The 26197-nt window shown below is 41.5% G+C and overlaps 1 protein-coding gene across 2 annotated transcripts in view; it reads left to right on the top strand.

The window, feature by feature from the left end:
- LOC130839989 (heterogeneous nuclear ribonucleoprotein D-like) overlaps positions 1-26197 on the top strand; it is a 100610-nt gene that overhangs the window by 28947 nt on the left and 45466 nt on the right. The window contains exon 5 of one of the 2 annotated variants that reach the window (XR_009049946.1): positions 3035-3338. The exons of the other annotated variant lie outside the window; for it this stretch is intronic. The gene's annotated coding sequence lies outside the window, so the exon portion shown is untranslated. Of the gene's footprint in view, positions 1-3034; positions 3339-26197 lie in introns of those variants that run through there. 2 annotated transcript variants of the gene reach the window in all.

The raw sequence follows: 26197 nt of genomic DNA, 5'->3' as shown, positions 1-26197 counted from the left end.
CAGTCAATCTGCCGTTGCCTCTAGACACAACCACTATGCTGCTTTCTTTCAGTATAAATTAGTTTTGATTGCGCTCAAACTTCAAAACACGTGATCCCGCAGCCTCTATTCCTTGGGACTATGTGCATTACTGGTTTGCTCCCTTTTCTTGTAAATATTTATAATTCCATGCTAAGAATATACCACACATGGTTTACCCATTCTCTTACTGATGAACATTTGGGTTGTTTCCAGTTTCTGGCTAGTATGAATTATGAGTAAATCTGCCATGAACGTTGTTGTACAAACCTTTTTGTGGACATATTTTTATTTCCCTTGGGTCAGTATCTAGAGGTGGAATTGCTGTATCATTAGGAAGGTATATATTTATGCTTAAAAGAAAGGGCCTGACATTTCTCAAACAGGTTTAAATTTGTCTATTTCTCCCTTCAGTTTTGTCAGTTCTTGTTTCATGTAGTTTGAAGCTCTGTTATTTGAGGCATAAGCATTTAGGAGGGTCCTGTTTATTGATATATTTACCATTTTACCATTATAAAATGTTCCTGTCTGTTTCTGAGTATATTCCTTGTCTTGAGGTCTATCTTGTTTGATATTAATATAGTCATCCCAGCTTTTTTATTATTATTGTTTGCGTGGTTAACTTTTTTCATTCTTTTACTTTTAATATATCATTGTTTTTATATTTAATGGGCATCTTTTATAAACAGTATATGGTTGGTCTTGCTTTTTTGTCCAGCCTGTCAGTCTCTGTCTTTTAGAGTATTTAGTACATTTATGTATAATTACTGATGTGATTGGGTTTATGCCCACTGTATCACTGTATGTTTTCTATTAGTTTCATGTATTCGTCATTCTTTTTTTCTTTCCTATTCTATTTTGTCTCCTCTGTTGGCTTATTGGCTATATTTCTTTGGGTTATTTTGAAAATGGTTGTTCTAAGGTTACAATATTCATCTTTAGTTTATCATAGTCTACTTTCAAATGACAGCATGCCATTTCACATATAATGTAGAAACCGTATACTTCCATTTCCCCTACCCATCCTTTGTACCAATATTTGTACCAATATTGTTGTACATTTTACTTCTACATGTGTTAAACACCCTAAAGTTCATTACTATTCTCTTTTAAATAATCAATCATTTTTCAAAAACATTAATAAATGAAATATTTACCCTTGTGTTTATCATTTCCAGAATTCTTCCTTTCTTCTTGTAGATCCCAGTATCCATCTGGTGTCATTTCCTTCTGCCTTCAGAACTTCCTTTAACATTTCTTTTAGCACAGGTCTGCTGGCCGTGGCTTTCTGAGCTATGTGAACTCTGGTTCATTCAGCTCCCCAGTTCTTAGTAGTTGTTTTTTCTCTGGTGGTTTTCCTTTGCCTGGCTTTGTGCACTCTTGCACTATACTGGCTCAAATTAGTATTCACCAATGGACTCAGATTTCTGTGAAGATTTCCAGCTTTTTCCTGCACACATCCTTGTCTCGAGTACCCTGGCCTTTTGTTTCATTTTGGCTTCTCAAGGTATACCCTATGAATGAGCAGCTTACAAGTCAGGAGAGTTTGAACTCTTAATCACTCTGCTACAGTGATTCCATGGAAATTTTAATTTTTTAATGTATTTATGCAACAGGATCTTTTTTAAAAAAAATTATTGTTTTTTAATTTAATTTAATTTTTAGCTGCGTCAGGTCTTAGTTGTGGCATGCGGGATATTCACTGTGGCCTGCAGGCTCCAGAGCATGTGCACTTTGTAGTTTGTGGCATCTGGACTCAGTAGTTGTGGTGCAAGGGCTTAGTTGCCCCAAGGCAAGTGGGATCTTAGTTCCCTGACCAGGGATCAAATCCACATCCCCTGCATTGGAAAGCGGATTCTTAACTGCTGGACCAGGGAAGTCCCGCCATGGAAATTCTTAATGCTGGCTAATACCATGGACTGAGGTATCCTTGAAATGGTGTATGATTGTGGTGTGAGTGTATGTCTGTATTTTAATGGACACACACCAAGTACATACTTCCTTTCCCTTTCTGTCTTTTAATGTGTGTCTATTCTTTCCTACCTATCCAAATTTATATACGACTCAGAACAAAATATGTTCCCATTTATCTAGACTCTAAATATCATGAAAGCTAATCAAAATACCATAGAGAAGTTTTAATTTTATTTATTTACTTATTTGTTTATTTCTTTATTGGCTGCGTTGGGCCTTTGCTGCTGCGTGTGGGCTTGCTGTAGTTGCAGTGCATGGACTTTCTCTAGTTGCAGTGAGTGGGGGCCACTCTTCACTGCCATGTGTGGGCTTCTCATCTTGTTGTGGAGCATGGGCTCTAGGCATGTGGGCTTCAGTAGTTGTGGCACATGGACTCAATAGTTGTGGCTCTCAGGCTCTAGAGTGCAGCCTCAGTAGTTGTGGCACAAGGGCTTAGTTGCTCTGCAGCATGTGGGACCTTCCCAGACCTGTGATTGAACCCGTGTCCCCTGCATTGGCAGGAGGATTCTTAACCACTGCGCCACCAGGGAAGTCCCACCATAGAGATTTATGTTCATAGTGGAGAGCACATCAAAGCCTCAATGTGTGCCTGAGTTCTTGGAGAAATTTAAATTGCATCAAAGTCGCTTTACTATTGTGTAAACTTTGTGGTATTGAAATTTGCTAACCTGCTATTTAATGTTCAGCCATGCTCTAGAAAATTCTCGCTTGGGTAGTAGATGGACTTCAAGTTTGTGTTTATATTTCTGAATTGAAGAGATAAAATGCCAATTCCCATAGGAGCAGGGATGGGAGCAACCTATCTTCTTCCATTTGGTTTTGTTTTAACACTAGCCAGCCCTTAGCATGCTTGCATTTAGTTGAACATTACTGTGGCATGCACGCAGGTCCATATGCAGAAACTGGCCCTTTGCGAATTCACAATTGGAATCTGCTCATCTGTAGAAAATAAAATCATTGTTAAAAGTGCCCATTACATTTTAAATCAGCAAATCTGAAACCAGTTTTCTTAATGTAAAAACAAATCTATTGGGCTTCCTAGGTGGCGCAGTGGTTAAGAATCCGCCTGCTGATGCAGGGGACACGGGTTCAAGCCCTGCTCCAGGAAGATCCCACATGCCATGGAGCAACTAAGCCTGTGCACCACAACTACTGAGCCTGCGCTTTAGAGCCTGTGAGCCACAACTGTTGAGTCCGTGTGCTGCAACTACAGAAGCCCATGCGCCTAGAGCCTGAGCTCTGCAACAAGAGAAGCCACGGCAATGAGGAGCCCACGTACCACAAAGAAATGTAGCCCCCGCTCACCGCAACTAGAGAAAGCCTGCATGCAGCAATGAAGACCCAACACAGCCAATAAATAAACAAATAAATAAATTTATTTTAAAAAATCTATTTCATCGACGGTAACAAACGTACTGCTCTGGCGGAGGCTGTGGATAATGGTGGAGGCTACGCATGTGCAGGGGCAGTAGGTCTAAGGAAAATCTCGGTGCCTTCCTCTCAATATTGCTGTGAACCTAAAACTGCTCTAAAGATAATAAAGTCTTGGGAATTCCCTGGTTCTCCAATGGTTAGGACTCCGTGCTTTCACTGCCATGGGCCTGCTGGGCTCTATCCCTGATTGGGGAACTAAGATCCCTCAAGCTGCATGGCATGACCAAAAAAAAAAGGAGTCTTAAAAAACAAAACATATCTATTTGGCTAATACTGAGTGGAAAAACAAAATTCACATGTAATGGAAACTTGCCATGTACTCAGCTATCTAGAATCCAAACACCTGATTTTTTTGCAGTTGTCAAGAAAACAGAGAGAAGGGTCTCCTTTCCACCATGAGAGCTGAAGGACAGTCAGCCCTCTCCCTGCCCGCTGGCAGCCAGAGCACAAGCACAGGTGGAGGGGCTGCTGCCCCTCTACCTGGGCTGATTGGGAGATGCAGGGATAAACCAGGACTTCTTGTAAGTGATGCAGAAATTTACATCAAGGATTTCTTGTACATGATGAAAGCCCATTGGAGTTCTGGCAAATACCTGATGGGAGTGACACAGTGGTGTTGTCCCCAGTGGATGGTTACAGTGGCAAGACTGAGGTTGGACACAGGCTCAGCTGCCTAGTCACATGACTACCTATTTGGATTTAACTTTATACCTTGTGAGAGCACTGTCTAAGAGCTGGGCTCAAAAAAGAAGACATAATTGTGTGTGTGTGTGTATACACAGGGGTGTGTGGTAAGGGAACTGCTAGCCAGTGGCTTTCAGTTGGTCCCGGAACTGCACAGACCTGCCTCACCCTCCCGTTTGAGTCCTCATGGGGAACCCCACGGAGCTGCACTTTCCCCAGAGCACAAGATCAGGCAAGCTCTCCTCTTTGCTGCTGGTCCCTGGTGACAGTCGCCCACCTCATCAAAACAAATCAAGTCCTCACCTGCCTCCTTCCCCAGTGAATCCTGGAGCTCAGATGTTCATGCCAAGCCCTGCCTGCTGGCCTCCCTGGCTGCTGCTGTCGGGGAGAGAGAGGAGCAGGGACGTGTGCTTCAGCCACCATCCCCCTCCAAATCCCTGGGCTTGGCCCCTTGGATTAGATAAAGAAGTAGAGAGAAATGCCAAGGCAGAAGATACTTCCAGAGACCTCTGAGGCAGACCCTCAAAAGGCAGTAGAGTGGGATACTCAGGAGGGTGAATCTCAGCTCCACTGTTTACTGACTGTGAGCTGGGACGAGTTCTTTAAGCTCACTATGCCTCCGTTTCCTCATCTGTAACGTGGAAACGATAATAGTACCAACTTTATAAGAACTGCTAGGCTCATTAAATGTGCCTGTAACAGTTCTGGAAATGTAGAAAGCACTGTGTAGATGTTAGCTGTTTTAGCCCTGTGCAGACTGAAAAGTGATGTGGCAGGGACAGACACTGGACCACAAGAAAGACGGGGCCCTTTTTGGTGAAATGCTGTGTCTGCCCACACTGCTAGGCATCGGATGGCGTGATAGGAGTGCTACATGTGAAAGCCTAGTGTCACCAGGTGCGTTGCTAGTGGAGATGCTGCAGTAAGTCTGCCTTGAGTGTGCACACTCCTCCCAACAAGAGGTCAAGGCTGTTTGCCCACCCCTTAACTCTGGGCCAGCCTCGGATTTTCTTTGGCCAATAGAATGTGGCCAAAATGACAGTGTGTGCCTTCTGACAACGGCCTCAAGTGGCCTTGTAGCTTCCTCTCTTGTGTTCTTGGAACCCTCTGCCACCATGTCAGGAGCTCAGACCAGCCCCCTGAAGGATGAGAGGTCTCACAGAGGAGGATGGAGGCTTGCAGCTGAGAACCGGCATGAGCGACTGAATGGAAGTGTGAGGCCACCTTGGACCATCCGGCTCCAGTGCAGCTCCTGGAGACCTGCAGCTGCATGGGTGACCCCTGACCACAGCAGAAGGAAGCAGCCCCCAACCCCAATTGTGATCCATAACGTCATGAGCAATATGTGGTCATTTTTTGAAGCCTCCAGGGTTTGGAAGAGCTGGAGGGCAGCTTCCCAGGGAGCTGGGTTGTTTGTAGGCCCTGTTGTTGGGGTGAAGCTGCTGCTGATATCTGGGGGCCCCAGCAACAGTGGTACTTCCTGGCTGGGCTTCCGCAGAGTGCTCATGCTCCAAATGTGGAAATGGTTTTCTTATCGCATCTCAGATCCTGGACGCCTGGCCTGCTTGCTGAGGAAATGCTAAGTTGTCAGCAGCCCAAAGAGGACAGCTAATTTAGGAAGGTTGCACAACCAGAGATTGAGCTGAACACCCCAGCTGTCACCATTGAAGTAGGAGGGATGGGCGGGTGGGGAATTTAAACCAAATTGTTATGAGTCCTTTCACAGAGATTCTATTAGAACATTAAAAAAATGTTCTGGGTGGACTTCTCTGGTAGTCCAGTGGGTAAGAATGTTACCAGTGTGGGGGTGGGGAGTGGGGGGATGGGCAGGGCGGAAGGCCCTGGGTTCAATCCCTGGTCGGGGAACTGGATCCCACATGCATGCTGCAACTAAGAGTTCGAATGCCGCAACTAAGAAGTCTGCATGCCGCAACAAAGATCCAGTGTGCTGCAACTAAGAGCCAGTGCAGCCTAAATAAATAAATAAATAAATAAATAAATACCTTAAAAAAATGTTCTGGGACCAACCCCTCCTCCCAAAAACCTCACCTTGATTTTTTTTTGCAATTTATTATTTTTTTAGCATTAAAAATAATTGAAGTATAGTTGATTTACAATGTTGTGTTAGTTTCAGGTATACAGGATTTTTAAATTTAAAAATTCAGTGGAGAACCTGAAAAAAGAGGGTAGTCTTTGTTGAAATCCTTGGTACACAGGGCAAAAAATAATAATAACTAAAGTATGCAAATCATAAAACAAATAAGAGACTTAGAGGATGGATCTCAAGGAGAAAGGGGAGCACAAGGACAAGATAGGGAACAGTTTGTTTTTAATTTTTTGAAATTTTTTTGAAATAACAGCTTTATTGAGATATAATTTACATATCATACATTCATCTGTTTAAAATGTACAATTCAGTTAGTATATTCACAGAACTGTGTAGTTATACTATGATCAATATTAGAATATTTTTATCTTCACAAAATGAAACTCTGTACCCCATTAACAGTCACTTCCCATTCCCTACCTGCTCCCCGCCCCCCCCACCAAGATAACACCTTCTGGGAAACAGATAGTTTTAATGATAAAGATTTTCCTCATTTGACTCAGGCTCCCAGGTAGGAGAATATGGGCATCTTGGCCTATCCTGGTGAAATTCCAGAATTCCAAGGAGAAAGAAGATTCCAGTGGCAGGAATAGGTTGCTTGAAAAGGAAGGAGAATTAGCCTCGCACTGAACTCTTTCTAGTTTCCAGCACTGGAGGCTGGAAGGCAATAAGGCAGGAGAGAGAGGTTCCTGGGAAGCGTGTGGGTGTGTTTATAAATCCACAAACTCCCCCAGCAAGAGGTGATGTGCATCTGTCTCTACCCTCAGCCGAGCCCTGTGATCGATGATACTGCTCTGATTGTCTAAATGTCTAAGTCAGAAACCTACCTAGTCCCTCATCCCAAACAGCTTTCTTGCTAACTCTCTTTTTTGGACTCCAATCACATCACGTGATGTGGGTTTTCTGATTTCATTAGCCCCTAACTCTGAGATACTGATAATTGTTGCACTCTTCTGACACCCCCAAAACAACCAACAATGCTGGATAAATACGATGCATCTGGGGAAGAGGAATTCCCCATCCTTGACATAGGTTAGGCTATGCCAAGAGTTTGTCTTTCATTTGGAAGGGGAGTGGCACCTACAGGAAATGAAAGGGCAGGGACTTCCCTGGTGGTGCAGTGGTTAAGAATCTGCCTGCCAGTGCAGGGGACACAGTTTTGATCCCTGGTCGGGGCAAGATGCCACATGCCTCGGAGCAACTAAGCCTGTGCGCCACTACTACTGAGCCCACATGCTGTAACTACGGAAGCCCAAATGCCTACAGCCCATGCTCTGCAACGAGAGAAGCCATCGCAATGAGAAGCCTGCACACCACAATGAAGAGTAGCCCCCGCTCACAACTACAGAAAGCCCGAGCACAGCAACAAAGACCCAACGTAGCCAAAATAAATTAAAAAAAAAAAAATAAAAAGTTTTAAAAAAAAGAGAGAATGTATTTCGCTACAACTCGATATGCCCATTATTTCCTGAGATTAAATAAATCATTAAAAAAATAAAAGGAAATGAAAGGGCATGTAGAGCTGTGTTTTTTCCTGCCCTCAAGCTCAGCTGATGGTGAAAACTCTATGTCATGCATCACACTGGGTGTGCTATTTGCTTTGAGATCTTGAGGAAGCTGGCGTGTGCATGAAGGGGATCAGGGAACGCCCCTGGTTTCCTGGTTCCCAGGTAGCCAACATGTTATTGAGTCCAAGCTCACTCTGCTCGCGGCGCAACAGGCCAATGAATCAAAGACAAGGTGTTGAGGCAAGGAATATGACTTTATTCGGAAAGCCAGCAGACCGAGAAGATGGCAGACTTGTGTCTCCTAAAAAAAACATCTTATCGGGGTCTGGATCCCAGTTGGTTTTATAGAATCAGAGAGGGAGAGGCTGTGAGGAAGTAAAGTAAAAGGGCCATGGGTCTTGCAAAAGATCTCTGGGAATGACCAGCCTCAGTGAGGGGATGTGTGAATTTCAGCCACACACATGGGTGAGCAGGGCAGATTGTCTGCCTGTGAGCTGAACAGAGGCACTTTAGTTCAACATTCAGGCAGAGGGGCAGGGTTCCCAGAGGCAGCCCATCATGTATGATTATAATAAGAAAAGCAACAAAAAGCAAAGGCTAAAGTCAAAGGAGCAGATCCAACATGGAGTCTGATTTAGCCCTACGTGGTTACAAGCACACTGCTGCCCTGTGTGCCCTCCCAGAATGTGATAATCCGGAGAAGGCCACATTTTAGTATCAACCCATTTGCAAACAATTTTGTGGACATGTATAAATCCTTGAGCTTGGTAAGTTGTTCTTTTCTCCTTCTGTCAATACCAATGTTGACTTTCACCTTGCCTTTATACACTACTCAACAGCAGGTCCTGGACCGCCCCTGAGAGCAGAATAAGATCAACTTCAGACCATCTGTCACTAACACCAACATCCGTCCTGCTTCTTAATCCCTCCTGATCTCTGTGACACCCGCTTGACCCAGGAACCACTTTTGCATCCGGTTACCTGATTTTCATTAACTTCAAAAAACCCCTAGTGGGACTTTCCTGGCGATCCAGTGGTTAAGACTCCGCACTTCCACTGCAGGGGGCGTGGGTTTGATCCTTGGTTGGGGAACTAAGATCCCACATACCGCACTGTGCAGCGCCCCCCTCAAAACAAACAAAAAACAAACACCCCCAAGTGATTCCTCACTCCAAGAAGAGCAGGAACAAAAACTGCTGACCCAGAAGCAAGTGGGTGGAACAGAGGTGGACAAAGCAGAAAATTGTGAGCAGTGGTATAGGATTGTACGTTGATGTTGTAAGTCCTCTAGATGTGCCCACTTAGAAACATAAGACCCAGGAATGTGAGAAAGGAGAAGCAATGTTAATTAGTGTCACGTGATACCGAGCAGGGCCCTCTGGGGCTCCTGGGCACAAAGCCTTTCTGTGTCCCCCATTTCTTTGATGATAGGAACTAGCCTTCATTCAGCCTCCATGAACTTCCCCGACTTCCAACAGGCAGATTCAAGCAGTTGTTAATTAGGGAAGGGAGAGGATGTGAGACCAGAGAAACAGTCAAGGGAAACAATAGTGCAGCCTTGGGGCAAGGTCCTGGGTCCCCATCAATGGATACACATAGAGATATCTTTGAGCTGTTTTACAGATACTGAAACCCCCTCCAGGTGGGAGAAATTAACTGTTAACGATGGTGTGCTGCCCACCAGCAGGCAGGCCCCAGACCAGTTGGAACCTGAAGGTTAATGATGCTGACTCCTACTTACCTCACCACCCACCCATCAGAAGAATGTGAGCCTTTCACTGTCTTGATCCTTATCGCCTACCCCTGACCACGAGCCCCAACTCTGAGACCTACTCCCTAGGGAGGGGGGCACAGTTTTTGAGGCACTAGCCTGCTGTGTTCCCCCTTTGCCTGGCAAAGAAATAAAGCTGCTCTTTCTCTTTCCTCCAGACTCTTTCTTTGCATTTCTATTTGGCATCAGTGCACAGAGAGCCAGTATTTTGGCAGCAGTGGTAGATGGTTTAGTAACAGTGAGAACCTGAATAGCAATTCTGATAAGAGGGAGGAAAGAGAGAGATGAGTTAATGAAAGCTCAGTGATGGGACCGTCTTGAGTGGGCAGGTTGTTACGGAGTCCAAGCTCACTCTGCTCACCGCACGACAGGCCAAGGAGTTGGAGACGAGGTGTTGAGGCAAGGAATACGACTTAATTCATAAAGCCGGCAGACTGAGAAGACAGCAGACTAGTGTCTCCAAAAAAATCATCTTATCGGGGTCTGGATGACAGTTCGTTTTATAGAATCAGCGAGGTAGAGGCTGTGAGGAAGTAAAGCGAAAGGACCATCGGTCTTGCCAAACATCTCCGGAATGACCAGCCTCGGTGAGGGGATGTGTTAATTTCTTCTTTTCCGTAGCCATTTACAGGTGGGCAGGGCAGATTGTCTGCCTGTGCGCTGAACAGAAGCACTTTAACATTCAGGCAGAGGGGCAGTGCTCCCTGAGGCAGGCCATCATGTATGATTATAACAAAAGCAGTGAAAAGCAAAGGTTAAAGTCAAAGAAACAGATCTAACATGGAGTCCAGTGGAGTCTGATTTAGCTCTTCCCTGTTATAAGGTCATGGCTTTGCCCACTGGCAAATTTCCCTTTCCTGACCCAGACTTTGAATCCTTACAAATTCACTCTTGGTGGGAAGAGCCTTTGAGTTTGGAAGGGTGAACTTGCACTTGGGGCTCTTGGTCCAAGCTGGAATGGGTCAAGGAAGAGGGTGGGAGCTATTTAGTACAACTTTTCTCATTGAACTGAGTTCCTGTTAAAATTTTATTTATTTATTTATTTTTTGGCCATGCCGCATGACATGTGGGAACTAATTGAACCCACGTCCCCTGCAATGGAAGCACGGAGTCTGAATCACAGGACCTCCAGGGAAGTTCCTAAACTTCTATTTTAAATGTGTGAGAGAACTAGACTTCCAAGAAAGCCAGTTCAAAATGTATTTCTGGTCAAGAGTTTGTATAGCAAGAAAGAATGACTCAATACAATTGTGAGACCAAGTGTAGGAAAGTTTAAAGGTGTCAGGCTTATCCCCAGAATTCCAGTCAGCTGTGTGGGTTAAAGACCGCTCAGAAAGGGCTCTGTCCTCAGGTTGGCTTCCCAGCAGAGCCTGAGGCGGGGATGTGGGACCTTGTGGTTGATCAGGAAAGGGCTTTTCTGGAAATACCTGTCAGGGAAAGCAAACGGACAATCGAGATGAGCCCTCAGGGACGTACCTGGTAATTCAGGGACGGGGGTTTGATCCCTGGTCAGGGAACTAAGATCTCACATGCCATAGGGCACCTAAGCCCTCATGCTGCAACTACAGAGCCTGCATGCCACACCTAAAGAGAAGCCCATGCACCACAACGAGGAGCCTGAGCTCCCGCATGCCGCAACAAAGGATCCCAACGAAGATCCCATGCGCTGCAACTAAGACCCCATGCAGCCCAAAATACATAAATAAATATTAAAAAAAAAAAAAGATGAGGCCTTAGGTAAAGTCTAGCTGTGGGGATCTAGGCACAGATCACATCACAGCGTTGCCTTTCGGTAAAACGTTGGCTCCCAGGAGTGGGGGCAGCGTGGAATGTCCCAAGACTGTCAGGGTGGAGAGCTCCCATCAGCCAAGGGCTGTCCTCCAGGGGAGGACATGGGTGTCAGCCAGCAGCCTGGGCACGGCTGCACCGGCCCACGACTGGGCTTTGGGCGGGTCCCCTGCAACAATCTGCTGTTCACATCTGCTTCTGCTTTTGCTAGTCGTCTTCTCTATCAGGAGAACTGTAGCATTAGCGATGCTGGATAAAGAGACTTCATCTTTTTTCTGGGATAAAGAGACTTCATCTTTTTTCTGGCAATGATCTTTCTCAAAAGCATGCACCTTATTCCTCCTCCTTTTTGTATAGTCCTTGAACAGTGTCCTAGAAGGTGGCTCTAATGGCTCCAAATTCTCCCTGTTAGGCTGCTTGCCCAAGATGTTGTCAGTTATGCTAACAGCCATAAAATGGGGTGGGAGCCTGGGGCTTCCAAGGGGAGGAGGGTGACTCCCAGGATGATAAGAAGGGCAGAGTTTTAGGAATCAGATATTTGTCCGGCTGTACAGATAGGTTCATCTAGATAAAAAGTTATCTTTCTGGCCCAGGTCCCCTATCTAAATTCTTTCAGGTGATTAAGAGGGGGATAAAAGTCTTTTCTTGAGCCTGCTGGGCCTTCACTGCTTTCAGTTCAGAATAGTCGGCTTGCCAAGGTGGCATATTCTGGGGAGACTTGTTCTGAGCCCTGTCACAGACATAATGCCCCTAAATTCCTAAACACTTCAATCTGTATTTTCCAAGAACAAGAATATTCTCTTATATAACCACAGTATCATTATTTTAAAAATCAGGTAATTAACATTGACAAAATACCATTATCTAATCTACAGGCCTTATTCGTATTTTGCCTATTGTCCCAATAGTCTTTGATAGCAAATAAAATTAAATAAAAATCTGGTCCATGTCCCATTCCAAGATAACACATTGCAATGTGTTGTCATTCCTTTTGATTTTTTTAATCTTGAGCAGATTCTCAACCTGTGTTTGCCTTTTGTGATCCTAACATTTTTAAAAACTAATACGTGAGTTTCATAGAATATTTTATAGACTATTCCTCAATTTGGCTTCTTTGGGTGTTTCCATGGGATTAGATTAAAGTTATTGTGCTGTCAGTAGGGACACCACAAAGGTAATTGTGTGTCCTTCTCAGATGTTGGTTTGTTCCATTACTAGTGATACTAACTTCCATCACTTGGTTAAGGTAGTGTTTACCAGGTTTCTCCACTATAAAGTTACTAGTTTTCCCTTTAATTGTAAGTATTTTGGGGGAGATAGTTTGAGACTATGTAGATATCTTATTCCTCATCAAACTTTCATCTATCCATTCATGATTCTTGCTTGAGTCTATAAGTATGATGTTTGTCAAATAGTGATTTTCTCTTTTTTTAATTAATTAACTAATTAGGTTGCACCAGGTCTTAGTTGCGGCTCCAGGGCTCCTTATTTGCGGCTTGCTGGCTCCGTAGTTGTGACATGCAGGCTCTTAGTTGCAGCATGCATGTGGGATCTAGTTCCCTGACCAGGGATCGAACCCAGGCCCCCTGTATTGGGAGCTCGGAGTCTTAACCATTGTGCCACCAGGGAAGTCCCAAATAGTGATTTTCTAACTTCTTCATTCCATCTACAACTATCTAGCAATGTAAAATATATTTTTTTACCATTTTAAAACTGAAGTATAGTTAATTTACAATGTTGTGTTAGTTTCAGTTGTACAGCAAAGTGATTCAGTTATATATATATTTATTATATATATATTTATATATATATAAATGAAATAGGAGGGAAGGGGACAGGGGACAAGCTTTGAAAGAATGCCATAGCCTGAGGACACGACATAAACTCATTAGAACCAAATAAGTCCAAGATGGAGGACGAGCCGACTTCCACTTGACCTTGAGCCTCAGTATATACTCATTGTAACACATCAGCAAGCAGTGACACACCCACAGGAGCCATGACACTTTCCGACCATAAACATCAAAAAGTGAGCGGAAGTGGTTCCTAGGTGGCGCAGTGGTGAAGAATCTGCCTGCCAATGCAGGGGACACCAGTTCAATCCCTGCTGCAGGAAGATCCCACATGCCACAGAGCAACTAAACCTATGAGCTACAACTATTGAGCCTGTGTACTGCAACTACTGAAGCCCACGTGCCTAGAGCCTGTGCTCCACAACAAGAGAAGCCACGGCAATGAGGAGCCCGCGCACCACAACAAAGAGTAGCCCCCTACTCGCCGCAACTAGAGAAAGCCCATGTGCAGCAGGGAAGACCCAACACAGCCAATAAGTAAATAAATAAATAAATAAATTTATTTTAAAAAAAAAGTGAGCAGAAGCCCAATTCCTGGAAATCGCTGCCGCTTCCCCAAAATAGCTGGAATACTCCCCCCACTCATTAGCCTATGAAATTACCCAGCCCTATAAACACTGACAACCCCACACCCGGGGGCCCTCTTGCCTTCTGAGATGGCCTATACTTTGTCTGTGGAGTGTATTTCTCTCTAAATAAATCCACTTCTTACCTGTCACTTTGTCTTTTGCTGAATTCTTTCTGCAATGAGACACCAAGAAGCTGATGCTTCTTAAGACATCAAGAACCAAGAAGCTTCATTAAGTCCTGAGACCAGGTGTGTGATCTCAGTTAAAAGACAGTGGTTCAAGTCCCAGTCTGGGTTTTGGCCAGGTTTGAGTCCTGGTGCGTGAGTTCAAGTCTGTTACACGTATAACACAGATTATGTATATATTCTGTTTCAGAGTCTTTTCCATTATAAGTTATTACAAGATACTGAATGTAGTTTCTTGTGCTATGCAGTAGGTCCTTGCTGTTAATCTATTTTATATATAGTAGTGTGTGTCTGTTAATCCTGAACTCCTAATTTATCTCCACCCCCCATCCCCTTTAGTAACCATAAGTTTGTTTTGTATATCTGTGAGTCTGTTTCTGTGTTATAAATAAGTTCATATGTATAATTTTTTTTTAGATTCCACATATAAGTGATATCATATAATATTTGTCTTTCTCTGACTTACCTCACTCAGTATGATAATCTCTAGGTCCATCCATGTTGCTGCAAATGGCATTATTTCATTCTTTTTTATGGCTGAGTAATATTTCATTGTATATATGTATCACATCTTTAGCCATTCCTCTGTCAGTGGAATTTAGGTTGCTTCCATATCCTGGCTATTGTAAATAGTGCTGCAATGAACATTGCAGTGCATGTGTCTTTTTAAGTTATGATCGTCTCTGCATATATGCCCAGAAGTGGGATTGCTGGATCATATGGTAACTCTAGTTTTAGTTTTTTAAGGAAACTCCATTCTGTTCTCCATAGTGGTTGCACCAATTTACATTCCCACCAACAGTGCAGGAGGGTTCCCTTTTCTTTACACCCTCTGCAGCATTTATTATTTGTAGTCTTTTTAATATTGGCCATTCTGAACAGTGTGAGGTGATACTTCATTGTAGTATTGATTTGCATTTCTCTAATAATTAACGATGTTGAGCATCTTTTCATGTGCCTGTTGGCCATCTCTATCTCTTTTTTCGAGAAATGTCTGTTTAGGTCTTCTGCCCATTTTTTCATTGGGGTTTGTTTTTTTTTTTTTTTGATATTAAGCTGTATGAGCTGTTTGTATATTTTGGAAATTACTCTTTTTTTTTTTTTTGGCCTCATTGAGTGGCATGTGGGATCTTAGTTCCCTGATGAGGGCCCCCTGCATTGGAAGTGTGGCATCTTAACCCCTTGACTGCCAGGGAAGTCCCAGAAATTAACTCTCTTGTCAGTAGCATCATTTGCAAATATTTTCTCCCAGTCCATAGGTTGTCTTTTTGCTTTGTTTATGGTTTCTTTTGCCCTGAAATAAAATATTAATGAACAGAAAGGTCAATTAAGTAGAGCTGGGAGATCAGTAGGGGCACCATGGCAAAGACTCAGTCAGTGAAAGCCATGGGCTCTTTGTTCACTATTGCCCTTCAAACTTTTTTTCCTCTCGATTAAAAGCTATTTCCTTCCCTTGCCTTGTGGGGACTTGCACACAGCTTGCCATGCTTGTAGACCCCAGATTGCAAGTCTCTGCTGATCCCAAAGAAACCTGTCTTTGCTGGAGAAATATCTGTCAGTTTGTTTCAGGGCAATTGTGGTGTTCTGCTATAAGAAAAAGCATTTTTCTCCTCCTTCATCTTTTACTTATTTATATCAGTATGGAGTCACGGATCCCTGTTGCATTCGATGTGTTGAAATTCGTTACTATCGTTATTTTTTTCATCCTCAAACTGTCCCCTATTTAGCCAATGGGCGCTCCTTCAAGGTGGCTTCTATGGTTCTTTTGCTGTGTCCCCCATTCTTTAAGCAATTCCTTACTTTCTGGGATAATAAGATGTTCCAGGTTTATTTTGTACCTTCTGTAACCCAGCTGTGGAATTAGCCATTTTTCTAAAAAAGCCCTGGTTCTGTATAGTAGAAAATGGTATTATATTTAGAAACCCAAATCTGGGCACTGCCTGTGGTCGTTATTACTGGAGTGTCATTGCCTCTAGGCCTTATCAGTTGACGGAACTAGAAAACATATGTGTATGTGTGTATATACACGCATAAAAATATCCCTTTATATATATATATATATTCTTTTTCTTCCTTCCTTCCTTCTTTCCTTTCTTTCTTTCTCTTTCTTTCTTTCTTTCTTTCTTCCTTCCTTCCTTCCTTCCTTCCTTCCTTCCTTCCTTTCTTTCTTTCTTTCTTTCTTTCTTTCTTTCTTTCTTTCTTTCTTTCTTTCCTTTCTTTCTTCCTTCCTTCCTTCCTTCCTTCCTTCCTTCCTTCCTTCCTTCCTTCCTTCCTTCCTTCCTTCCTCTTCCTTTCTTTCTCTCTCTCTCTCTCCCCCATCTATCTCTCTATCTATCCATCTATCTATTCTCACAAGTTCATGTTGATACTTCTAATTCCAGTCTGACCCCATAAGGTTCGTTGTTCACTATAATTTTGCCTCTTTCCATATTTGTAACTTTTTTCCCCTGATAATGAGAAAATTGGTTCCCATTATCCTTAATATATTTACTTACTTGCTTAATTCTATAATATACTGAAAGTGGTTTCAGAGTTACTAAGCCACAGCACTGTGTAAAACAAACGTACCAATTAGAATTCAATATTTGTTTGCAATTCTTTTTGTCGTCATTCTTTTTTTTAATTAATTTTTATTGGAGTATAGTCGATTTACAATGTTGTGTTAGTCTCAGGTGTACAGCATAGTGATTCAGTTATATGCATACATATATCCACTCTTTTTTAGATTCTTTTCTTTTTTTTTTTTTAATTTGTTTTATTATTTATTTATTTATTTTATCTTTGGCTGTGTTGGGTCTTCGTTGCTGCGCACAGGCCTTCTCCAGCTATGGAGAACGGGGGCTGCTCTTTGCTGCGATGTGCCGGTTTCTCATTGCAGTGGCCTCTCTTGCTGCAGAGCACAGGATCCAGGCGCACGGGTGTCAGTAGTTGCAGCTCTCGGGCTCTAGAGTACAGGTTGTGGTGCACGGGCCTAGTTGCTCCTCGGCACGTGGGATCTTCCCTGCCCATGGAACCCGTGTCCCCTGCGTTGGCAGGCGGACTCCCAACCACTGTGCCACCAGTGAAGCCCTTTGGATTCCTTTCTTATATAGATCATTACAGAGTATTGAGTAGAGTTCCCTGGCTACACAGTAGGTTCTTATTAACTATCTATTTTATATGTAGTAGTGTGTGTATGTCAGTCCCAACCTCCTAATTTATCCCTCCCCCTCCCACTCCCCCTTGGTAACCATCAGTTTGTTTTCTGCACCTTTTGTCTTTATTCTGAGGACATATAGTTGAATTATAGTTTTTCCCCTTCTGTGTGGTTATTTTAATACAGTTAGCTTCATTTCCTTCTCTTTGTATCCCATTTCAGAATTTCCCTCCATCTTTGCTGATTTTAACATTGTTTGAGTATGTAAGGTACAAAGGCAAAACGATGCCAAAAAGCACACCCAGGGAAGTCCCTCCCTCCTACCAACCTGTTCCTATTCACCCTTCCCCTTACTTAACCCATCTCACTAGTCTTTGGTATCTTTTCCTTGTGTTTCTTTCCGCAAAAATAAGCAGATATATGTACATTTTCTTATTTTTTCTTTCCTATATGACATATAAATATTGTAAATACCCTTTTGTCTCTTTTTTTTTAACTTATTAACAGTATCTCCTAGAAACCACTCCCTGTCTGTTCATGTAGATCTTCCTCATTTTATTTAAGCTGCATTGTATGCCATTGTATGGATGTACCGGTCTTTATGTTTACCATTTTTTTTTTTTATTGGGGTATGGTTGTTTTACAATGTTATGTTAGTTTCTACTGTACAGCGAAGTGGAGTTCCTTGTGCTATACAGCAGGTTCTCATTAGTTATCTATTTTATACATATTACTGTATATATGTTAATCCCATTCTCCCAATTCATCCCAACCCCTCTTTCCTCCCATGGTGTTTGTATGTTTGTTCTCTACATCTGTGTCTCTATTTCTGCCTTGCAAACAGGTTCGTCTGTACTATTTTTTTAGATTCCACACGTATGCATTAATATATGATGCTTGTTTTTCTCTTTCTGACTTAATTCACTCTGTAAGACCATCTCTAGGTCCATCCATGTCTCTACAAATGACCCAATTTTGTTCCTTTTTATGGCTGAGTAATATTCCATTGTATACATGTGCCACATCTTCTTTATCTATTCATCTGTTGATGGAGATTAGGTTGCTTCCATGTCCTGGCTATTGTAAATAGCACTGCAATGAACATTGGAATGCATGTGTCTTTTTGAATTATGGTGTTCTCTGGGTATATGCCCAGCAGTGGGATTGCTGGGTCATATGGTAATTCTGCTTTTAGTTTTTTAAGGAACTTCCATACTGTTCTCCATAGTGGCTGTATTACATTTCTTATGTTTAAAGATTTAATCAGTTTCCAATATTTTGCAATTTCAAACAATGTTGCAGTGAATAATTTTGTGCATGTTTACGTTTGTACTGTTGGAGATGTATCTTCAGGGTAAATTACTAGAGAAAGTATTTTGGTGGGGAGGGTCAAGAGGTAAACACATATGTGGTTGTTTTTTTTCTTTCTAAGAACTTTCATTGAGATATAGTTAACATACAATAAACTGCATATATTTAGCATGTACAATTTGGTATTTTTTTTTCTTATTAGTAATGTATATATGGCAATCCCAATCGCCCAATTCATTCCTCCCCAACCCTCCCCACTTTCCCCACTTGGTGTCCATATGTTTGTTCTCTACATCTGTGTCTCTATTTCTGCCTTGCAAACTGGTTGATTTGTACCATTTTTCTATATTCCGCATATATGTGTTAATATACGATATTTGTTTTTCTCTTTCTGACTCACTTCATTCTGTATGACAGTCTCTAGGTCCATCCATGTCTCTACAAATGTCCCAGTTTCATTCCTTTTTACAGCTGAGTAATATTCCATTGTATATATGTACCATGTCTTTCTTATTTATCCACTTATCTGTTGATGGACGTTTAGGTTGCTTCCATGTCCTGGCTATTGTAAATAGTGCTGCAGTGCACATTGGAGTGCATGTGTCTTTTTGAATTATGGTGTTCTCTGGGTATATGCCCAGTAGTGGGATTCCTGGGTCATAGGGTAGTTCTATTTTTAGTTTTGCAAGGAACCTCCATACTATTCTCCATAGTGGCTGTATCAATTTACATTCCCACCAACAGTGCAGGAGCATTCCCTTTTCTCCACACCCTCTCCAGCATTTACCGTTGGTTGATTTTCTGATGATGCCCATTCTCACCAGTGTGAGGTGATACCTCATTGTCATTTTGATTTGCATTTCTCTAATAATTAGTGATGTTGAGCAGCTTTTCATGTGCCCCTTGGCCATCCGTATGTCTTCTTTGGAGAAATGCTTGTTTAGGTCTTCTGCCCATCTTTTGATTGGGTTGTTTGTTTTTTTTGATATTGAGCTGGCTGAACTGTTTATATATTTTGGAGATTAATCCTTTGTCTGTTGATTCGTTTGCAAATATTTTCTCCCATTCTGAGGGTTGTCTTTTCGTCTTGCTTATAGTTTCCTTTGCTGTGCAGAAGCTTTTTTTTTTCTAAGCTCTTTATTGGAATATAATTGCTTTACACTCTTGTACCAGTTTTTGAGGTACACCAAAGTGAATCAGCTGTATTTGTACATATATCCCCATATCCCCTCCCTCCCGCGGCTGCCTCCCACCCTCCCTGTCCTGGCCCTCTAAAGCATCACCCATTATCGAGTTGACCTCCCTTTGCTATACAGTAACTTCCCACTAGCTATCTATTTCACAGTTGGTAGTGTATCTATGTCTATGCTACTCTCTCATTTTGTCCCAGCTTCCCCTTCGCCACCCCCCCAACCCCGTGTCCTCAAGTCCATTCTCTACATCTGCATACTTATTCTTGCCCTGTCACTGGGTTCATCAGTACCATTTTTTTAGATTCCATATATATGCATTAGCATACGATATTTGTTTTTCTCTTTCTGGCTTACTTCGCTCTGTTTGACAGTCTCTAGGTCTATCCACCTCACTACATCTAGCTAAATTTCATTCCTTTTTATGGCTGAGTAATATTCCATTGTATATATGTGCCACATCTTCTTTATCCATTCATCTGTTGATGGGCATTTAGGTTGCTTCCACGTCCTGGCTATTGTAAATAGTGCTGCAATGAACATTATGGTACATGTTTCTTTTTGGATTATGGTTTTCTCTGGGTATATGCCCAGTAATAGGATTACTGGGTCATATGGTAGTTCCATTTTTAGTTTTTTAAGGAACCTCCAAACTGTTTTCCATAGTGGCTGTACCAGCTTCCATTCCCACCAACAGTGCAGGAGAGTTCCCTTTTCTCCACACCCTCGCCAACATTTATTGTTTTTAGATTTTTTGATGATGGCCATTCTGACCAGTGTGAGGTGATACCTCATTGTGGCTTTGACTTGCATTTCTCTAATGAGTAGTGATGTTGAGCATCTTTTCATGTGTTTGTTAGCCATCCGCATGTCTTCTTTGGAGAAGTGTCTATTTAGGTCTTCTGACCATTTGTGGATTGGGTTATTTGCTTGTTTGGTATTAAGCTGTGCAGAAGCTTTTAAGTTTCATTAGGTCCCACTTATTTATTTTTGTTTTTATTTCCATTAGTCTAGGGGGTGGATCAAAAAAAGGATCTCGCTGTGATTTATGTCAAAGAGTGTTCTTCCTATGTTTTCCTCTAGGAGTTTTATAGTGTCTGGCCTTACATTTAGGTCTTTAATGCATTTTGAGTTTATTTTTGTGTATGGTGTTAGAGAATGTTCTAATTTCATTCTTTTACATGTAGCTGTCTGGTTTTCCCAGCACCACTTATTGAAGAGGCTGTCTTTTCTCCATTGTATATCCTTGCCTCCTTTGTCATAGATTAGTTGACCATAGTTTATCTCTGGGCTTTCTATCCTGTTCCATTGATCTATATTTCTGTTTTTGTGCCAGTACCATACTGTCTTGATCACTGTAGACTTGTAGTATAGTTTGAAGTCAGGAAGCCTGATTCCACCAACTCCGTCTTTCCTTCTCAAGATTGCTTTGGCTATTCAGGGTCTTTTGCGTTTCCATACAAATCGTAAAATTTCTTATTCTAGTTCTGTGAAAAATGCCATTGGTAATTTGATAGGGATTGCATTGAATCTGTAAATTGCTTTGGGTAGTATAATCATTTTCACAATGTTGATTCTTCCAGTTCAAGAACATGGTATATCTCTCCATCTGTTTGTGTCGTCTTTGATTTCTTTCAATAGTGCCTTATAGTCTTCTGAGTACAGGTTTTTTTTTGTTTTTTTTTTTTTTATTATTTTTTTGGGGGGTACACCAGGTTCAATCAACTGTTTTTATACACATATCCCCATATTCCCTCCCTTCCTTGACGCCCCCCCCCTCGAGTCCCCCCCACCCTCCCTGCCCCAGTCTTCTAAGGCATCTCCCATCCTTGAGTTGGACTCCCTTTGTTATACAACAACTTCCCACTGACTATTTTACAGTTGGTAGTATATATATGTCTGTGCTACTCTCTCGCTTCTTCTCAGTTTCCCCTTCACCCCCCACCCCCTCGCATACCTCGAGTTCTCCAGTCCATTCTCTGTATCTGCTTCCTTGTTCTTGTCACTGAGTTCATCAGTACCATTTTTAGATTCCGTATATGTGAGTTAGCATACAATATTTGTCCTTCTCTTTCTGACTTACTTCACTATGTATGACAGATTGTAGTTCTATCCACCTCATTACATATAGCTCCATCTCATCCCTTTTTATAGCTGAGTAATATTCCATTGTATATATATGCCACATCTTCTGTATCCATTCATTTGTTGATGGGCATTTAGGTTGCTTCCATGTCCTGGCTATTGTAAAGAGTGCTGCAATAAACATTATGGTACAAGTTTCTTTTGGGATTATGGTTTTCTTTGGGTATATGCCCAGGAGTGGGATGACTGGATCATATGGTAGTTCTATTTGTAGTTTTTTAAGGAACCTCCAAATTGTTTTCCATAGTGGCTGTACCAACTTACAGTCCCACCACCAGTGCAGGAGAGTTCCCTTTTCTCCACACCCTCTCCAACATTTGTTGTTTCCAGACTTTGTGATGATGGCCATTCTGATTGGTGTGAGGTGATACCTCATTATGGCTTTTGAGTACAGGTCTTTTACCTCCTTAGTTAGGTTCATTCCTAGGTATTTTATTCTTTTTGTTGCAGTGCTGAATGGGATTGTTTCCTTAATTTCTCTTTCTGATCTTTCATTGTTGGTGTATAGAAATGCAAGAGATTTCTGTGTGTTAATTTTGTATCCTGCAACTTTACCAAATTCATTGATTAGCTCAAGTAGTTTTCTGGTGGCATCTTTAGGATTTTCTATGTATAGTAACATGTCAACTGCAAACAGTGACAGTTTTACTTCTTCTTTTCCAATTTGGATTCCTTTTATTTCTTTTTCTTCTCTGATTGCTGTGGCAAGGACTTCCAAAACTATGTTGAATAGTAGTGGCGAGAGTGGACATCCTTGTCTTGTTCCTGATCTTAGAGGGAATGCTTGCAGTTTTTCACCATTGAGAATGATGTGTGCTGTGGGTTTGTCATATATGGCCTTTATTATGTTGAGGTAGGTTCCCTCTACGTCCTCCTTCTGGAGAGTTTTTATCATAAATGGGTGTTGAATTTTGTCAAAAGCTTTTTCTGCATCTATTGAGATGATCATGTGGTTTTTGTCCTTCCATTTGTTAATATGGTGTATCACATTGATTGATTTGCGTATATTGAAGAATCCTTGCATTCCAGGGATAAACCCCACTTGATCATGGTGTATGATCCTTTTAATGTGTTGTTGGATTCTGTTGGCTAGTATTTGTTGAGGATTTTTGCATCTAAATTCATCAGTGATATTGGTCTGTAGTTTTCTTTTTTTGTAGTATCTTTGTCTGGTTTTGGTATCAGGGTGATGGTGGCCTCATAAAATGAGTTTGGGAGTGTTCCTTCCTCTGCAATGTTTTGGAAGAGTTTGAGAAGAATGGGTGTTAGCTCTTCTCTAAATGTTTGATAAAATTCACCTGTGAATCCATCTGGTCCTAGACTTTTGTTTGTTGGGAGATTTTTAATCACAGTTTCAATTTCATTACTTGTGATCGGTCTGTTCATATATTCTATGTCTTCCTGATTCAGTCTTGGAAGGTTATACCTTTCTAAGAATCTGTCCATTTCATCCAGGTTGTCCATTTTATTGGCATATCGTTGCTTGTAGCAGTCTCTTATGGTGCTTTTTATTTCTGTGGTGTCTGTTGTAACTTCTGTTTCACTTCTAATTTCATTGACTTGAGTCCTCTCCCTCTTTTTCTTGATGAGTCTTGCTAGAGGTTTATCAATTTTATTTATCTTCTCAAAGAACCAGCTTTTAGTTTTATTGATTTTTGCTGTTGTTTTCTTTGTTTCTATTTCATTTATTTCTGTTCTGATCTTTATGATTTCTCTCCGTCTACTAACTTTGGGTTTTGTTTGCTCTTCTTTCTCTAGTTTCTTTACGTGTAAGGTTAGATTGTTTATTTGGGATTTTTCTTGTTTCTTGAGGGAGGATTGTATTGCTATAAACTTCCTGCTTAGAACTGCTTTTGCTGCATCCCATAGGTTTTGGATCATTGTGTTTTCATTGTCATTTGTCTCTAGGTATTTTTTGATTTCCTCTTTGATTTCTTCAGTGATCTCTTGGTTATTTAGTAGCGTATTGTTTAGCCTCCATGTGTTTAACACGTGTAGTTTTGTTTGAGATTACCAAATTCTCCTTCACAAGGGCTGTACAAATTTGCATTCCCATGAGCTATTATAGAAGTTCCTGTTTCTCTACAGCCCAGTGAGGAAAATGATTGCCAAGCTTCTTAATTTTTGCCAGTCTGAAAGGTGACAAATGGTATCCCATTTTCACTTGTATCTCATTTCAACTTGTATCTCCCTTATGAGTGAAGTTGAACATTTTTTCACATGGTTAAGGGCCATTTTTATATATTTTTTGAGGGAGTTGTTGTTGTTCATGTTCTGTGCCCATTTTTTATTGGGTTTTGGGTCTTATTTCCTTCCATTTTTATGAGATTTAAAAAAATATGTTAGAGATATTAACCCTTTACCATGATATTTATGGCAAATTTTTTTTCCAGTTTTTTATTTGTCTTAGGCTTTATAGTGATTTTTTGCCATACAAATTTTATTGTATTTATGTAGTCAACATAAATATATTATATTTATGTAGATTTATTGATTTTTTTTTTTTTTTTTTTTTTGGCGCACGGGCTTAGTTGCTCCGTGGCATGTGGGATCTTCCTGGAGCAGGGATCAAACCCGTGTCCTCTGCATTGGCAGGCGGATTCTCAACCACTGCACCACCTAGGAAGCCCAGATTTATTGATCTTTATTGCCTCTGACTTTGAGTCATGTTTTGAAAGCTTTTCCCTACACCTTAGTCAAAGAGGTATTCAGCTATAAATTCTTAGTACCCTTAGCATATCATTTTTTACACTTAGATTTCTGAACCATCTGGAGTTTATTCTTGTATGTGGGGCAAGTTACAGATCTAGTTTGATCTCTTTCCAAATAGCTATCTGTTGTCTGAGCACCATTAGTTACAGTCTGTTTTGACCCAGTGTTGTGCATATGTACTTGGGTAGGTTTCTGGGCTTTCTATCCCATTCAGCTGGTTGTCTGTTCACACAGCAGTACCACATTGTTTTAATAGCAGAGACTTTGTAGTGTATCTTAATATTTGGCAAAGCTAGACCTCCTCATAGCCTTTCTTTTTCAGGTTTTCTGGGGTATTCTTACATATTTATTCTTCCATATGAATTTTAGTGTGCATTTAGGATATAGAAAAAAATGTTTTGGCATTTTTATTGGAATTGTATTAAATTTATAAATTTACTTGGGGAGAACTGACACAGTTATTACATCGAGTCATCCTTTCCAAGAACAAAAGATGACTCACCTTATCCAAACCTACTTTTATGTCTTTCAGGGGTACTTTAATGTCTCCTTTGTACAGATTTTGGACATTTCTTGTTGAACTCATTGCTAAGTATGTTATCTTCTTAGCTGCTATTGTAAGTGGATTTTCTCTACATCATACCCTCTCCCTGATTATTGTTTATGTTTATGAAGGCTATTGGTTTCTGTACGTTAATTTTATACCCTGGTACCTTACTATATCACTATTCTATAGTATATTTATTCTATCATATACTATCCAATCATCTGCACGTGGATTCTTTTCTAATTCTTATGCCTGTAACTGATTTCTCTTTTCTAATTCACTCGGAGTGAGTAAATTTGGACCCAGATAAATGAGGATCAGCCTTTATGTTTGGGTAGCCTGAGTTTAAATTTGAGGAGGCAGATTTTGATGTCCTCCACTGATACTATGTGATCCTAGACTGATACTGAAATTCATGTGAAAGAACAAACATGTAGGAATAGCTTAGGAAAATCTGAAAAAGAAAAGCTGGGCACTGTAGAGAAGGGGGCGTTGAGATGCCACCATCTGCCTCCCAGAGCTGGTACTACACCCTTCCTGAGCAAAGCAAATTGGCACCTACTGGTATTAATTAGCTTTGGAACCTGAGAATTAAGTCTAAAAGGGAGCTTGCCCCCCTCACCCGACCCCCAGAGTTCTTTTGGGCTTCAGAGTTCAAATCCTGGAGGTAGAACTTAAAGAGGTAAGGTGAACTGAGGTGTGTCTTTGGCTTAGCCCAAATTCTCTTCCTGGGGTTTTAGAAAATGCAGATTGATGGGAGCATAAAAAAATAAAAGGGGAAGGAAAACAAGTTCCTTGTTGCATCAGGCTTTTCACATACAGTAATTTAAAAAATTCTTGTGAAATGGATATGCTAAAAGTCATTTTACAGATTAGAAAACAGTGGCCTAAGGAAATGTTAAAGGATGATTTTTTTTAATTAATTAATTTATTTATTGGCTGTGTTGGGTCTTTGTTGCTGCCGTGGGCTTTCTCAGTTGCAGTGAGCGGGGGCTACTCTTCGTTGAGGTGCACGGGCTTCTCATTGTGGTGGCTTCTCTTGTTGAGGAGCACTGACTTTAGGCGCTTGGGCTTCAGTAGTTGTGGCTCTCAGGCTCAATAATTGTGGCTCGTGGGCTCTACAGTTGTGGCACACGGGTTTAGTTGCTCCACTGTGCGGCATGTGGGATCTTCCCAGACCAGGGCTTGAACCCGTTTCTCCTGCATTGGCAGGTGGATTCTTAACCACTGCACCACCAGTGAATTCCCAAGGATGATTTTCTTTT

This window comes from Hippopotamus amphibius, chromosome 17 (assembly GCF_030028045.1).
Source record: "Hippopotamus amphibius kiboko isolate mHipAmp2 chromosome 17, mHipAmp2.hap2, whole genome shotgun sequence".
Classification (NCBI taxonomy): domain Eukaryota; kingdom Metazoa; phylum Chordata; class Mammalia; order Artiodactyla; family Hippopotamidae; genus Hippopotamus; species Hippopotamus amphibius.
The sequence above is the reverse complement of the archived record's forward strand: the minus strand, read 5'-3'. Positions and strand labels throughout refer to the sequence as shown.